This window comes from Odontesthes bonariensis, chromosome 12 (genome assembly GCF_027942865.1).
Source record: "Odontesthes bonariensis isolate fOdoBon6 chromosome 12, fOdoBon6.hap1, whole genome shotgun sequence".
NCBI classification, from domain to species: domain Eukaryota; kingdom Metazoa; phylum Chordata; class Actinopteri; order Atheriniformes; family Atherinopsidae; genus Odontesthes; species Odontesthes bonariensis.
Genome location: NC_134517.1, coordinates 10116153 through 10134374, shown reverse-complemented (window position 1 = coordinate 10134374; position 18222 = coordinate 10116153).

Here is an 18222-nt window from a genome sequence, read left to right as displayed (position 1 = left end):
ATGGCTTCTGTTTTTGAGCTGTTTAGTTGCAGGAAGTTTACTATACTTTATTATACCATACTTTATTATACTGGTGTAGACGCTGAAAGCTTCTTAGCCTTATTACTGGTGACTACAATTGGAAATAAATGTTTTGCCACGACTTACTATGGGAATAGGTACGATGAATACATCACATTAGAGAAAAAAAACTCGCTATAGTTCATTATTAACACATCTGACAAAATATCTTACCGTCATAGTGCCTGGTACTGTTTAAAAATATATGAATGAAAGCAACTTTATTGGGAATACATTATGTACATTATGTGTAACCAAATCCAAATGGGATGTGATGATGCTATTACTATGTAAATGAGTGTGTTATGTCATATGACAACATTTAGGAAGTTTTCTAGAACTTAGCCAGTGGTGTGGTACAAGATATATGTGGTTATACAGAGTACATTTTACTATTTTTCAGTGAGATGTGAACATACCCACTTCAGAATTACCTCTAATGTGCATCACATTCAGTGATGTGCCGCAAGTAAAACTGCTTTTACCACGGTGAAAGCATGATATGACTTCTTCTTCTCTTCTCTTTTTTTCCCCCCTTGTCCTGTCCAGCATTATGGCCACAGAATTGTAATCTGAATATCATTTTATGCCAAACACATTTGCTACGCCAAGGGAAGCTTTATGAATGTAAAGCTCCCTTTGATTTCCAAATAATACTTTTTTATTTATTTTTGTTACAGTACTTTACATGTAATAGTGCCGAAACTGACCGGGGGACAGGGAAAGAGGGAGAGTAAAGAAAAATAAACGGGAAAGAAATAGAAAGAAACGATCGGAGAAAACAATGATAAACCAGACAACCAGCCGCTACACCTGCAGAAACCAAACAGAAGACGTCACACGGCCTCTGTTGGGAATACACCAGGAGCACCTGTAAGCAGACAAACAGAGAAAAAACAAAAACAAAACAACAACAGAAAAAAAAAAACACGCCCCAGCGATTAGAAGCAGGCAGATAGAACCCCAAGACCCAAAGACGGAGCACAGAACCTGGGAAGCCCACCGCAGGGACAACCACACATCCACCTAGAAGACTGCAGAGGAAGCCCCCAGGACCATAAAACAGAGGCCTCATGGGAATCAGGGGCGACAGCCCACCAGCCCCGCCAGGTCCCCCCCACGAACCTGAGTGCAACCAAACCCCCCGGCAGAGGCCCCCGCCCAATACCCTAGAGAGGGCCAGGCACCCTAGACAGCTGAACATAGTGGGCCAGCACACACCCAAATGCCCCTGGCCAAGTGCCCCGGGAGCTAAGAATTTAGAGTTGGATTAGGCCTTACTCTCAGACAGAGATATGTAGATCGTGCCCAACTCAGGTAACCTATGCCTTAGCTGACCTATTGATTTTCTTAAAAATAACAGCATTTTTCCCAGAACCCTTACTGAAAAGGGAAAAAAAGAGCATTAAGCATACGCTGCTTCCTTTGGATGGAATTAGCTGCAAAATTGCTTGAAATCAAAAGCTGATCTCACTTAGCCAGGAGGCTCATGTAAAAGAAAGATCCAGACCAGTAAAAAGAGCAGACTAGGATACCACGAGTCCATAATACATCAAAGTCTCTGCAGACACTTTGTGCCTCCAAGTGATAAACTCGTCCCATGTCTTAGGTTTTAATCTATTGTAGCAACAAAGAGAACATAATTATGTGCATATGTGCATTTCTATTAATATGTTTCAAACATCTCTGTTATGTTTAAATTCGTTCATTGCAAACAAGACATTCCAGGCACTTTTCATACGTTCTTCTTGTTATCATCAGATATTCACTCATATAGAACTTCCAGACATAAATGTTTTATCAAATTCCATGGTCCCCAGCTCTGGAACTCCCTAGACAGAGGTCTCAAGCTTTTATCCTCCTACAAAATGTTTAAGTCTAGTTTGCTAGTTTGGTGAGGTATCTTCTGTCCAGGCAAAATTTCAATTGAAATGAAATTGTGATTTTGTTGTTGTTTGTCTCTCTCTCTCTCTCTCTCTCTCTCTCTCTCTCTCTCTCTCTGTTTTTCCTTGTCTCCACCTCTTTTCTGCCTTTTCTTTTCTTTTATTGGTTGATTTAATTTAGTGTTTTGTATTTGGCGGGGTTTATATAAGCCCTTGGGCTTCTTTTCCTCTCCTGCACATTCTTTTGGCCTTTGTATTAATAAATGTATTTTCTTTCTACTGTAATTTTGATTTTTTTGTCGTAAAGTGGGTGTTACTGACGTCCTCGTTGTGCTACTGCCACAGACAGCCCACAGACCTGCTGCCTATTTATTCATTCGGCTAAAATTCAAAATTAGTAACCCGGATTTTTTTAAGTAAGCGACGCACCTCCACGTTATCAGTGCTAGTGTAGAGTAATTAATAAATTATAAACAGCATAGTTTGTGCCTGTATAAGCTTGCCCATAGGAAACCGTTTCATGGCCGAATATCTCAAGAGAGCAGCCAGACGCCTCGCGAATATCTTCGGAACAGCTCCAAATGACAAACAACAAGCAGGGGTGAGTAGAACATCATGTTATAATGTGAAATCAAGGGCCCAATGTCAAAAAACCGGTCTTATCCTTTAATAAAGTGAGCAGGGCCAGTATATTTGTGCTGTACATCTCATACAGAGACAATTCAGCATGCTTTATGTAAACAAATTATAACACCAAGAGGAGAGCATAAACACATGAGGACAGTAAAATAAATGTCTAACAATTGACAATGGTATGAAACTTTCATAACTTACGCATTTAGTCTGTCAGCAATTAGCCTGGCCATGCCGTTTCTTCCTTTATTGACCGCAGCCAGGGGCGCTGCTAGGGATTTTGGGCCCCATGAAAATCATTTTTACTAGGCCCCCAAACAGCCGGCCAGGAGGTCGGTGAATTTGTGATGCTATTTTACATAAAACTGCATTTTAATGGTATTTCTGACTATCGTTCCAATATTTGTGAAAAAAGAAAAACATGACAGTTGAGGTAGGTAACACTGAGCACGAGGAATCCAATGGAATTAATTTATTTGCTGCAACACTGATACTCTGATTCTAAACTCTAAATTAGGCTACCTGAAAAATACAAAACTTAAACGTAATGTTTCCAAAACAAATAAAGTTATTGTTACCAGTAAATAAAATATATTTGTGATTATAAGTTAGTTAATAACTTAGTGTCATATTATTTTTTGCCAGTATTATAATTTTATTAGGGCCTCTCTGGGCCCCTCTTAATCATGGGCCCCTAGAATCCTTCTCCTTTTACCCCCCTTTTCGGCGCCCCTGACCGCAGCTGTATTACCATTTCTGGTGATGACACTTTTAAAATCCTCATACAGCTCCATAAGCATTATTTGTTCAGCTGCCGAAAAAATAACAGCGCTTGTCTTGCTCTCCTTTTCACACAGATCTCCGTTTTTCCACCATCCACTCGTCAGGGCTTCTTACGTTCCTCGTGCACTCGCACTAAGCTAGGCTATGTAAGCCTCGCTTGGATTAGCCTCACCGAGATGCAGCTAAAATGTCTTCGAGGAACGACTTGAGGCTTAAATGGGAGATGGCGCTAGTTCAAGCCACGCTTACCGGCTATAGCCTGGCTTTCTTTAGCTACCTTCTAGGAACACCCCTCTGGTATGTTCCCTCCCGACCACATTAAGTCTTTATTACATGGTTTGTCAACTCTTGTGCTTTATGAGACACAGTCTTTATCTCATGTTTCCCAAATCTCAGGCCAAATAGGACACCACGCCACTATGACAAAACAGTTAAAATGGGTTAAATAGTCTCTTTTTCTGCAAGGTTAAGGCTGAACATAAAGCTTTTGTCCATAAACATAACAGTGTTGTAAATACAACTTGCATATTAAAAGTGCCAGAGGCAAACTGATAGGTCTATAACAGGCTATTTGTTTCGCTCACAACAAATCTAGCCTCAGCATCAGCAAATTGAGACAGTTGTGTTCCTTTACACACATCCCACAACAGCCGTAAGTATTTATAATATCTTCTCTCACATAAAGGCTAAGGCCATTGTGTACTTTAACTGCTCAGGGTACCAGAGCAGGGTACACTTTGATTTCTAGCTTCAGGGTTACCGGTTATTTCTACTTCTCATAGTTAATAGAATGATGTGTCAAATCTTCTACAATTACCCTTCTTTGATGTTTTTAAACAAAATCTGGAATGGTCAATATTTACTTTTGTCTCATTAACACATACATTTGAGTTTGCATGCAAATCAACTACCTGTACATTCAATACAAGGAGTTCTGTTATCTTAAAGAATAATATTGTATGATAATATTTGACTCTGACAAATATCCATCTATCCAATCTCTATACCCTTGTTTTACACTGGGATTTGAAACAAGAAAAGTATGTCAATTTACTGTAATATTATAAGCCTTGTTCCCAAAATCTATTCAGAAAGTCTGAATTGTGGAAATGATTGTTTAAATATGCCATAGAATGAACTGCAAATCCCCTGATTCTTATAGAGCTGGAAGGAAATTCTTAATGACTTGTTGGCAAGCACATCTGGCTGCAAATGTACTGATTCTAATTATTGTTAGGACCTGTAATAAGTGTAACAGTTACACATTCAGATGCTTAATATTTTTCAAATTTGTTTTTCATTCATTGTTTTATAAATATGAACCATTGACGAACCACTGCTGACTTGTATGCTGGCTGTCTATTTCCTAGTTCTGTTTTCTATTGATTAAATAAAGAAATCTGACAACAGGCTAAAACAATAAAAAACAACTCTATGGTGTCACAGCGAGATGCCTAGCCAACTCACAAAAAGGACCCAAGAGCAGACACAGAACACTGGGAGATTTGGAGTTGGAACAGAATTTATTTACAGGTGCATGGTGTTGGAAGCCAGAGGTATAATCCAGGTAAACATGGAACTCACAGAGGAGGGAGGCAGTTCGAGAAGGTAATTTATCCAAACAAAGGCAATGATAAGTTCTTACTAGGTCCAGGTGGGGATCCAGAATGGAATTGGAGGATACTGGCTGTGTTTCTGAGTCGACGGCAGGGCTGGCAGGCAGGTAGAGGAAACAGGAATCCAATAATAAATCCTAAATCCTTAGCATGGGAATCAAGAAAAGAATAGAAATAGAATAGAAAAATACTTTATTCATCCCTCAGTGGGGGAAATTCAAAATTAGTCAAGTAGCTCCATTTTTTTTTTTTACAATGATTGTATATTACAACAACAACAATAATAATAATAATAATACGAAATTAATTCATTTATGCTTGAGTATGAGTGTTAGACGTTACCAAGTCAAGACATCTGTATAGGAAAAGGTGAAGTAAACATCAGGGATGCTTTGCTACAAGCAGAAAATTGCAGCAGTTACGACATCAAGTTCTTCCTTAGGGCATATTCCTTGGACGTGTGGTCAGAGCATTCACATTGATGGAGACCCTTCTGGAACCCCTTAGCATGTGGGCCAGTGAAGATTAACCTTCACCTGCAGAAGGTGTCCATTTGCGATCTCTGGTCAGTCACAGCCATCTTGAGCTAGTTTCAGCTGCCATGGCTATCTCCCGAGTGGCTTTATTCAGATGCTTGAGTTCCAGGCCAAGCCTGTAAGAAATAGCGCTGATGTTGTTGGGAAACCACGGCAGGCGACTGCGATTGGGTCGATAAGGTTGCGTGCCTTCCTTTACGGAGAACCTCATCAATCAGGTCTTGTTACTTTGCTTCCTTCAGAAGCCTGTCCTCCCGGGGCACTGTGAGTTCGGCTACTATGATGGTCTTTTTGTGCTGCTGGATAAAAGGACCAGCCTCGAACCTCGAAGTGAGGTAACCGCCACGTCCTCCGGAAAGACAAGTCTTCTTTTCAGATTAAGAAAAAAAACATCTATTCTGCAAGTAGAATTTGAATGGAAAGTAACATTTAAATTTAGCTCCAAATATGTTCAAATTCAGTTTACCATTGACATTTTGATGGATGGCTAAATTGCAAATAGAATCGGCCTTTGTAATCCTGATCTCTTGTTTTGCAAAGTAATTTTTTCACAATGTTATATATCAAGGGGGATGATGGGAAAAAAAGCTTGTTCGAGACCAAGATAAAGTGGTGAAAGTGTGCCTCAAAACTAGCACTATTGTGCTGAAATATAACATTGAATGCAATATTCAATGTGCATTCAATGCACATTCAATGCCCAATACTATAGGGGATAGTATCTATAGTTTTTTTTTTTTACACTGTTGTAGAGATATGGTTTAGAACCGCACATCTTTCCATACTCATATTTAGAGTGCAGCTGATTTTATAAAAGCAAAAGAACAAAGTGCCCAGCAAGAGTTTAAGAATTAATACATTTTCTGATTATTCTATAAACATTTTCTGCAGATTTTGCAAAAATACACCTTTGGCCACAATCATTGTATAGTAAAAGCATGTTGTTCATTCATCTCCAGAAGACTCGATTACTGTAATGCTCTTTTAAGTGGACTTCCCAAAAAGAGCATTAAACATCTGCAGCTCATCCAGAACGCTGCTGCTAGAGTTTTAACCCGGACTAAGAGATCTGAACACATCACACCAGTTTTAAAATCTTTACACTGGCTTCCAGTCAGTCACAGAATAGATTTTAAAAGCCTGCTGATGGTTTACAAATCCCAGAATGGTTTAGGCCCAAAGTACATCTGTGATATGTTCAGAGAATATAAAGCCAGCAGAGCTCTTAGATCCAAGGACTCAGGTCAGCTGGTCCAGTCCAGAGTCCAGACTAAACATGGAGAAGCAGCATTTATCTGTTATGCTGCCAACAAGTGGAACAAACTGCCAGTGGAGATTAAACTTTCACCAAATGTAGACATTTTTAAATCCAGGTTAAAGACATTTCTGTTCTCATGTGTCTATGCATGAAATATCTTTTAACTTATCTAGACTGTTGCCTGATTTTAAATTAATTTAAATGATTTTATTTGTTTCTCTTTATATTATTTTATGTATTTTTAATGCTTCTTGCACTCCCTGCTGCAATGCTTTTATTTTATGTAAAGCACTTTGAACTGTTTGTACATGAAATGTGCTATACAAATAAATTTGATTTGATTTGTTAAAGCAAGATGTTATGTTGTTATTAGTGCTTTTAACAGCAGTTGTAGGAGCAATTGTGACTGTAGCAGTAGTTAGCACTTAGCAAGTGTTACAAATGGTTCGTGTTAATAGCCACATTAACAGTTGTGTTATTAGCAGTAATAGCTGTTACTTTATTTGAGGTCATAACGTTCACACTAGTAATAGTAGTAGTGGTAGAAACAACACATGGCCTCCCATTCTGTGAACATCACCTCCCCTGCAGCTTTGTCACTTAAGCTGGGCTCAATGTCATCTAAAGTAAGTGGACTGACTGAGGTAAGAAGGGCTTCACACACCCTTTACTTGCCTTAATTGAGACAAATGCGTGCGTGGAGTGCCTTTGTGAGAAACTGACTGCTGGGTGAAAAACATGCTTTGCAAGATAATGTCAATGTTCTTCCAATGACATTTGTAGCAGTCTAAAGAGTATACTACTTATGCAAAATTATTAGGTGGGTTTTATTTACATTTACACAACAGGATTATATTAGTCACCAATGTAATGTACACTGTATTCAAACCCTGGCAGCCATGTTGTTATGGCAGTAAAAAAAAAAATATTGGACATCTTGAAATGCTTGATGGAAACTAAAACGTCCAGAATAGGTCATTTTCAAAAAAATTGTTCCAACGTTGAAATAAATGTTGGGACAAATCAGCCAGTAAAAGGTTGGAATCATAGAAGGGAAATTTAACATGTATAAAATTGAGATGGACAGTGTAGACATTGACAAATATTGAGAAATGTTTCAAGTAAGCAATTGAACCAAAAAAGTAAAGACAGTCACCTGCACCCTTGTAAGTTTACAATATTACTACTACAATAATTATAGATAAGAACAACATTGCATACTGAATCATATAGTATCACCCTGAAGAGCAAAGACTGTGCAACCCAGCTGACAAACACTGTCACAGACATGAAGTATCTCCCTCAGGCGGGTTGTCGTCTCAGTAGGCTTCAAACCATCATCCCAAGTCTTCAGAAATCAGTGTCCTGTGTCACTTACCTGTGTTATTTTGAAGTGCTTTGAATGATTTGTCACGGGCCACATCAAAGCCAGTCTTTCTAATTTGTCCAACCTCTTTCCTTTTCTGGGTTGCTACCTGTTATAGCAAGTGAAGTGAGTGAGGCTGAGGAAAGAGGTTATTTAGGTGTCTTGTATCCGTATCTCTTACTGATGTACTTAAGATGCTTGTATGACAAGTATGACATGTAACATGGTCTGTATGGATGGATGTATTTTCACACATTACATCCAGTATTATTGCATTAAAACACTTTTTTTACATTCAGTAACTGATCTTGTCTGTCTAGTGTTTTATAATCATCATGGATACAGTGTATCCATACTTAATCTAAATTATTATTTTTTTAAATCCCACATTTTTCTCTATTTCAAGGTTCAGGTGCTTTTCCTCAATGCTATGATCTTTGTCATATTAAAGTATTATGTAAGGACATAAAAACAAACCGAAGCCTGCCACTTCGATGACCTTTCTTATGTACAGCGGTGACCTTTTCTGAAGTGCTTGCTGCAGGCTGCTGTTGTTGATACTGTGGTCTGACTGTTAATTCCTGACCACAGGCATACAGCAGCCTCTCTTAGAGGCTGGTGTTGGAATGCTATTTAAAGCATTGGGCCGCAGTGCATTTATGTTTGTCAAGGCTGATTTGCATTAGACATTGCTTTGTTCATTGGCTATTATGACTGAATCACTAACCGCACCACAAGGATGAAAGAAAACATGGATGCAAACACATGTGCAATGACAAAATAAATCTATTCGAGGTCTAAAAAACAATGAATAGTAGTAGTAATGAATGAATAGTAAATTCCATGTATCATACCTGGAAAATGTGGTTGAGTTATTAAAAGAGAAAACTCCTATTTATATTTATATAGACAAAATAAACAATGATAGAATCATTTGTCAGTATATTTTTTTCTTTACGTAAACCACATTTTCTACATAAATTGTATCAATAAGTTTCTGACTTAAAGTACATAGTCACAGATTTATTTTGTTTATCCTTAGAACTTAGAATATGTTTTTATATTGGGTAACATCAGTCCTGAATGTTCTGTATGTTGTTTGTTAACACAAGAAAATGTCGGTGAGTGAGTGGTTTCATCTTAGCTCAGACATTTTACCTAAGCCTTAAATACTTGTAAGGGCACACCAGGCCTCAGCACACTGTTAAATTCTCTCTTTCAGGAAATTAATTTAGAGTTGAAGGATTTCAGCAAAACAACATCACCATTAGTTGAATTTATTTAGTAGCATGAGAGTTTGTTGAAACACCATATGTGCACTTCTTTTACTATGACGAGAGAGAGCAAGACTTTTATTTTGGTGCCATGTGTTTGGCATAGAAATCAGAAAATGTTGAAATGGTGCCGAAAATGCATATACCTAGATAAATAATATTTGATTTTTAATATTTGATTTGATTGCAGACAGTATAAACCCAAGATATTTAAAATTTTGTCTTGCAAACTGCTTTTCAGTTGTATGCATCCAGTCTTGCATTTCAGACTTGTAATGCATTAACAAAAAAGAAAACTGGGATGGGATTAGGGCTTGGCGATAAAAAGATGGCTACCGAGGAATGACTTTTCCTCGATAGAGATATGAAACACGGTCGATATACTTTTCAATAGATTACATTTGTCCATCTTTTGACAGACAATACAAATAGCCAATGACAACGAGAGTTGCTCCAGGCTTAACCAGGCTGGAATAGAGCCATGCTAGCAGCTAGTCGTGGCGTGTTTGTTTGTACTGCTGCAGCCTTATAAAAAGATAAAATGAGCGCTCCCTCGGAAGAAATGACGGAACACACAGCCCAAAGCGTAAGGGATGACATTGTTGATGAGATTGTTGATAAGAAGGGCCCGAAAAGTTCGGTGGTGTGGAGGTATTTTGTTTTTTTGAAGTCTGACACGAAAAATTAGTAGTGTGCAGTGCGAATTATGTTGCGCACATGTTCCGACAAAGACGGGGAATACTGCTAATCTTTTTCATCACCTGAAGCAGCTCCACCTGTTTGAGCACGGAGAATGCAAGCTTTTACAAACACAGCCAAGTGCTAATCTTCCCCCGATAACAACGCCTGTGCAGCAGCAACAGAAGACCACAGAGTCTGCTTTATCCAGCGCGTATGACAAAAAACACCTAAGAGACACCATGATATTACAAATGCAGCTTATTGTATTGCAAAAGACATGCTACCAGTAAGCACAGTGGAAAATAAGGGGTTCAAGTGGATGCTAAAAGTTATGGACCTGATATATATCGATATCGACTGATATGAAAAAAATAGATCGTGATGTGACTTTTTCTCATCTCGCCCAGCCCTAGATGGGATAGATAAGTAAAAAGTTATGTTTTGTTACAAAAGCAATGTTCACAAAAACAAGTCTTTAAGGACAAATTAGCAAGAAAATTTTTGAAATGTTAAAAACAATATTGCATGAGGAAAGACTAGAAGAGATTTATACAGCTGTCCCGCTACAGTGGAAAATATCATTAAACAATGCAAGGACACCAATGATCTTTGATCAATCAGAAACACTGCATTAGGAACTGCCATTCAACAATAGCTGATCAAATCACATATGCCAATATGTCTGTGAATCTCTAAAAGGACAGAGTGACTAAAGCCTGTAATGGGTAAACCAGATTATTATATTAAACCTTTAGTTTCCTGGCTGCATGTGAGATTAAAATTAAACTTTGTGTCAGATATTTTTATTTGTGTTTTACAGACTTTGCCTTCTTACCGAGACAAATCCTTTGATGGAAACAATGATTAAAATGTTCAGCATTGCCTTAACTGTGGGAACTTAATGATTCTATGCTCGATTAGGAAATGATTTGATGGGAAAAAATTCACATGAATTTAGTCTAATTAGCTTTCCTTTGATTTACATGTATTACAAGATATGTTTCAGGTCTCAGGGGACTTGGAGCCTTTCCAAGCCTGCACATTAACTGTGCAAGACAATATGCATCATAAAGAGACTGCAAGTCTATGATAAAGCTAATCTATGTAGTCCTACAGAAACTTTCATATTCTGGACAACGAGGTGACTAAATGAAATGTAACAAAAATGCCTTTAATGATCCATAATATTAAAAGAACTCTCAATCATCCCATGTTGTTGACAAGGACAAAGACTAAATAATTGGCTTAAGAAAAGAATCAATATTTCCTGATTACCAGGTTAGCCGTCATAGCGTGGTAAACACAGCGAGACCTGTGAAATGATGAGGCCACATTATTGCTTGCTTTGAGAAAGTGATTGCGCTTTAATGCGGTGGGAGTTCAGGGGGAAGGGCAGTGCCAAGTATCCAAGCACCATTACTTTGCACTACATTACTCCCCATCTAATCCCTATTAGCAGGTACAGATGGTGCTCCTTGTGCCACTTCAAGGTGCTCACAGCTGGCAGACTTGAACTATGAACAAACCTGAATCTTAACCATTCACACAGCAGGCCAAATTGGGGTAAGGTGAGTCCTCCAAGGAGCGTGCCAATCCTAATAGCAGTTGAAGGATATAATAATAGTTTGCTTCAATTTCAATTTGAATTGTAACATTATTTTCTAATTAAGAACCATTATTTTTCAAAAAAGTGAAAGTCAGTTGATTTTATACTATATTTATTTTCCATTTTAGCTTTTACGGTACGTAAACTGACATGATCGCTTGGTCAGATTTAACCAGTTGTCTAGGAATAACAATGTAGTTCAGTTTGTCCACCACACCAGAGGTTTTGATGATCCCTAGATCTTTCTTCCAGCAGCAGCTTGATATTTGAAGGAAGGAGTGTGTTGCCTCGACGTATTGGAACAATTACCTCATGGCCTTTGTGCATCAGGTTATAAATTACTTTTTGGGTTATAAACTGATAAAGTCAGCTAAATTTCGCAGTAAAGAAGGATATAGATATTTTAACATATCATCCATCCCCCCCGGGACCCTGAATGTGATTAAACAGGTATAGAAAATGTAGAAAACATTCTTTAATGTAAACTATACACCCTACAAGTGGCAGAAGGGAAATGAAGAGGGGATGAAACCTTGGGTGGATGTGACCGGGGGTGGATGGGACAGGGGATGGATGTGACCTGGGGTGGATGGGACAGGGGGTGGATGGGACCGGGCTGGATTGGACCTGGGGTGGATGGGACCGGAGCTGGATGGTACCTGGGGTGGATGGGACCGGGGGTGGATGGGACAGGGGGTGGATGGGACAGGGGGTGGATGGGACCGGGGGTGGATTGGACCTGGGGTGGATGGGACAGGGGGTGGATGGGACCGGGGGTGGATTGGACCTGGGGTGGATGGGACCGGGGGTGGATTGGACCTGGGGTGGATGGGACCGGGGGTGGATGGGACAGGGGGTGGATGGGACCGGGGGTGGATTGGACCTGGGGTGGATGGGACCGGGGGTGGATGTGACCGGGGATGGATGGGACAGGGGGTGGATGGGCAGGGGGTGGATGTGACCTGGGGTGGATGGGACCGGGGGTGGATGGGACCGGGGGTGGATTGGACCTGGGGTGGATTGGACCTGGGGTGGATGGGACAGGGGGTGGATAGGACCGGGGGTGGATGGGACCGGGATGGATTGGACCTGGGGTGGATGTGACCTGGGGTGGATGGGACAGGGGGTGGATGTGACCGGGGGTGGATGGGACAGGGGGTGGATGTGACCGGGGGTGGATTGGACCTGGGGTGGATGGGACCGGGGGTGGATGGGACAGGGGGTGGATGGGACCGGGGGTGGATGGGACCTGGGGTGGATGGGACCTGGGGTGGATGGGACAGGGGGTGGATGTGACCGGGGGTGGATGGGACCGGGGGTGGATGGGACAGGGGGTGGATGGGACCGGGGGTGGATGGGACCGGGGGTGGATTGGACCTGGGGTGGATGGGACAGGGGGTGGATGGGACAGGGGGTGGATGTGACCGGGGGTGGATTGGACCTGGGGTGGATGGGACCGGGGGTGGATGGGACAGGGGGTGGATGGGACCGGGGGTGGATTGGACCTGGGGTGGATGGGACCGGGGGTGGATTGGACCTGGGGTGGATGGGACCGGGGGTGGATGTGACCGGGGATGGATGGGACAGGGGGTGGATGGGACAGGGGGTGGATGTGACCGGGGGTGGATGGGACCGGGGGTGGATGGGACAGGGGGTGGATGTGACCGGGGATGGATGGGACAGGGGGTGGATGTGACCGGGGGTGGATTGGACCGGGGGTGGATGGGACCGGGGGTGGATGGGACCGGGGGTGGATGGGACCGGGGGTGGATTGGACCTGGGGTGGATTGGACCTGGGGTGGATGGGACAGGGGGTGGATAGGACCGGGGGTGGATGGGACAGGGGGTGGATGTGACCGGGGGTGCATGTGACCGGGGGTGGATGGGACAGGGGGTGGATGTGACCGGGGGTGGATGTGACCGGGGGTGGGATAGGAGAGGGGGTGGATGGGACCGGGGGTGGATGGGACCCTGGGGTGGATGGGACCCTGGGGTGGATGGGACAGGGGGTGGATGGGACCGGGGGTGGATGGGACAAGGGGTGGATGTGACCGGGGGTGATGGGACAGGGGGTGGATGGGACCGGGGGTGGATGGACCGGGGGTGGATGGGACCGGGGGTGGATTGGACCTGGGGTGGATGGGACCGGGGGTAGATGTGACCGGGGGTGGATTGGACCTGGGGTGGATGGGACCGGGGGTGGATGGGACAGGGGGTGGATGGGACCGGGGGTGGATGGGACCGGGGGTGGATTGGACCTGGGGTGGATGTGACCGGGGGTGGATGGGACCGGGGGTGGATGTGACCGGGGGTGGATTGGACCTGGGGTGGATGGGACCGGGGGTGGATGGGACAGGGGGTGGATGTGACCGGGGATGGATGGGACAGGGGGTGGATGGGACAGGGGGTGGATGTGACCGGGGGTGGATGGGACCTGGGGTGGATGGGACCGGGGGTGGATGGGACCGGGGGTGGATTGGATCTGGGGTGGATGGGACAGGGGGTGGATAAGACCGGGGGTGGATGGGACAGGGGGTGGATGTGACCGGGGGTGGATGGGACAGGGGGTGGGATAGGAGAGGGGGTGGATGGGACCGGGGGTGGATTGGACCCTGGGGTGGATGGGACCGGGGTTGGATGGGACCGGGGGTGGATGGGACAGGGGGTGGATGTGACCGGGGGTGGATTGGACCTGGGGTGGATGGGACAGGGGGTAGATAGGACCGGGGGTGGATGGGACCTGGGGTGGATGGGACAGGGGGTGGATGTGACCGGGGGTGGATGGGACAGGGGGTGGATGTGACCGGGAGTGCATGTGACCGGGTGTGGATGGGACAGGGGGTGGATGTGACCGGGGGTGGATGGGACAGGGGGTGGGATAGGAGATGGGGTGGATGGGACAGGGGGTGGATGGGACCGGGCTGGATTGGACCTGGGGTGGATGGGACCGGAGCTGGATGGTACCTGGGGTGGATGGGACAGGGGGTGGATGGGACGGGTGGATGGGACCGGGGGTGGATTGGATCTGGGGTGGATGGGACAGGGGGTGGATGGGACCGGGGTTGGATGGGACAGGGGGTGGATGGACCGGGGGTGGATGGGACCTGGGGTGGATTGGACCTGGGGTTGATGGGACAGGGGGTGGATAGGACCAGGGGTGGATGGGACCGGGGGTGGATAGGACCGGGGGTGGATGGGACCGGGGATGGATTGGACCTGGGGTGGATGGGACCTGGGGTGGATGGGACAGGGGGTGGATGTGACCGGGGGTGGATGTGACCGGGGGTGGATGTGACCGGGGGTGGATGGGACAGGGGGTGGGATAGGAGAGGGGGTGGATGGGACCGGGCTGGATTGGACCTGGGGTGGATGGGACCGGAGCTGGATGGTACCGGGGGTGGATGGGACCGGGGGTGGATGGGACCTGGGGTGGATGGGACCGGGGGTGGATGGGACAGGGGGTGGATGTGACCGGGGGTGGATGGGACAGGGGGTGGATGTGACCGGGGGTGGATGTGACCGGGGGTGGATGTGACAGGGGGTGGATGGGACCGGGGGTGGATGGACCGGGGATGGATTGGACCGGGGGTGGATGGGACCGGGGGTGGATGGGACAGTGGGTGGATGGGACAGGGGTTGGGATAGGAGAGGGGGTGGATGGGACCGGGCTGGATTGGACCTGGGGTGGATGGGGCCGGGGGTGGATGGTACAGGGGGTGGATGGGACCTGGGGTGGATGGGACAGGGGGTGGATAGGACCGGGGGTGGATGGGACCGGAGATGGATTGGACCTGGGGTGGATGGGACCTGGGGTGGATGGGACAGGGGGTGGATGTGACCGGGGGTGGATGGGACAGGGGGTGGATGTGACCGGGGGTGCATGTGACCGGGAGTGGATGGGACAGGGGGTGGATGTGACCGGGGGTGGATGGGACAGGGGGTGGGATAGGAGATGGGGTGGATGGGACAGGGGGTGGATGGGACCGGGCTGGATTGGACCTGGGGTGGATGGGACCGGAGTTGGATGGTACCTGGGGTGGATGGGACAGGGGGTGGATGGGACGGGTGGATGGGACCGGGGGTGGATTGGACCTGGGGTGGATGGGTCGGGGGTGGATGGGACCGGGGGTGGATGGGACAGGGGGTGGATGTGACCGGGGGTGCATGTGACCGGGGGTGGATGGGACAGGGGGTGGATGTGACCGGGGGTGGATGGGACAGGGGGTGGGATAGGAGATGGGGTGGATGGGACAGGGGGTGGATGGGACCGGGCTGGATTGGACCTGGGGTGGATGGGACAGGGGGTGGATGGGACCGGGGGTGGATGGGACAGGGGGTGGATGGACCGGGGGTGGATGGGACCTGGGGTGGATAGGACCTGGGGTGGATGGGACCGGGGGTGGATAGGACCGGGGGTGGATGGGACCGGGGATGGATTGGACCTGGGGTGGATGGGACCTGGGGGTGGATGGGACAGGGGGTGGATGTGACCGGGGGTGGATGGGACAGGGGGTGGATGTGACCGGGGGTGGATGTGACCGGGGGTGGATGTGACAGGGGGTGGATGGGACCGGGGGTGGATGGACCGGGGATGGATTGGACCGGGGGTGGATGGGACCGGGGGTGGATGGGACAGTGGGTGGATGGGACAGGGGTTGGGATAGGAGAGGGGGTGGATGGGACCGGGCTGGATTGGACCTGGGGTGGATGGGGCCGGGGGTGGATGGTACAGGGGGTGGATGGGACCGGAGCTGGATGGTACCGGGGGTGGATGGGACTTGGGGTGGATGATACAGGGGGTGGATGGGAACGGGGGTGGATGGTACAGGGGGTGGATGGGACCGGAGCTGGATGGGACCGGGGGTGGATGGGACCGGGGGTGGATGGTACAGGGGGTGGATGGGAACGGGGGTGGATGGTACAGGGGGCGGATGGGACCGGGGGTGGATTGGACCTGGGGTGGATGGGACCGGGGGTGGATGGGACCGGGGGTGGATGGGACAGGGGGTTGATGTGACTGGGGGGTGGATGGGACAGGGGGTGGATGTGACCGGGGATGGATGTGACCGGGGGTGGATGGGACAGGGGGTGGATGGGACCTGGGGTGGATGGGACCGGGGATGGATGGTACAGGGGGTGGATGGGACCGGGGGTGGATGAGACAGGGGGTGGATGGGACCGGGGGTGGATGGGACCGGGGGTGGATGGGACAGGGGGTTGATGTGACTGGGGGGTGGATGGGACAGGGGGTGGATGTGACCGGGGATGGATGTGACCGGGGGTGGATGGGACAGGGGGTGGATGGGACCTGGGGTGGATGGGACCGGGGATGGATGGTACAGGGGGTGGATGGGACCGGGGGTGGATGAGACAGGGGGTGGATGGGACCGGGGGTGGATGGGACCGGGGGTGGATGGGAACGGGGGTGGATGGGACCGGGGGTGGATGGGAAAGGGGGTGGATGGGAACGGGGGTGGATGGTACAGGGGGTGGATGGGACCGGGGGTGGATGGGAACGGGGGTGGATGGTACAGGCGGTGGATGGGAACGGGGGTGGATGGGACAGGGGGTGGATGGTACAGGGGGTGGATGGGACCGGGGGTGGATGGGAACGGGGGTGGATGGTACAGGCGGTGGATGGGAACGGGGGTGGATGGGACAGGGGGTGGATGGTACAGGGGGTGGATGGGACCGGGGGTGACAGCAACACACATTGCTTTCCAACATCTGTGTGCACATGATGCAAGTTCAAGACCAACATATGAAAATATGTATCTTTCACTTTTTAGTTACTTTCACTTAATACACCGTTGTGCTGGTTTCCTTGGTAATAAGAAAACACAAACACAACACATTATGATAAAATATTGTCTCTTCCTGGTTGAGTTTAGCCAGTAACTGCATTTGGTTAGGGTTAAAAATCCAAACTACTTCGATGGGGTTACTAGAAATAAAAAAGGTTATTAAGACTGTGGTTACAATATTAAATTACAATGCATCTGTTACATTTATGGACACCATTCTTTTACATTTCTAATGCAGTTGCTCCAACAAGCACTGCAGGATAAATATACTTCACATGTAGGTGTAGGTAATTTTGGGCTGCATGCACAAACGTCACATGGAGATGTATATTTAGGTGGAGAACAGTGTCTTTCTTGTAGTGGCTTAACTTTGTATATCTTTGGAAAGCTGAAGCTTAAATACACTTAGATATGAATTATATTTCAAATGCACTTACAGTTTTATTATATTTTTTGCTGCATTTAGCTTAAGTCTGCATAATTTACATTTGCATTGGAATATTGCTGCAAAAATACAGTGTTTGCTGTATTCCATTGAAACCTTTGTATCCGCTTCCTCTGAAATTGGTTTCTCCCTGAATGATATTGTTTGATTCTGAGCAAAAGAGCATTAAACCAATAGTACCTTATAGCAGAGCTGGAATACCTCATTACTCTGTCACATAATATAAGAATATAGCAGTGTATAGAAATACAGTGTACATCTTTTACACTTGCTTTAA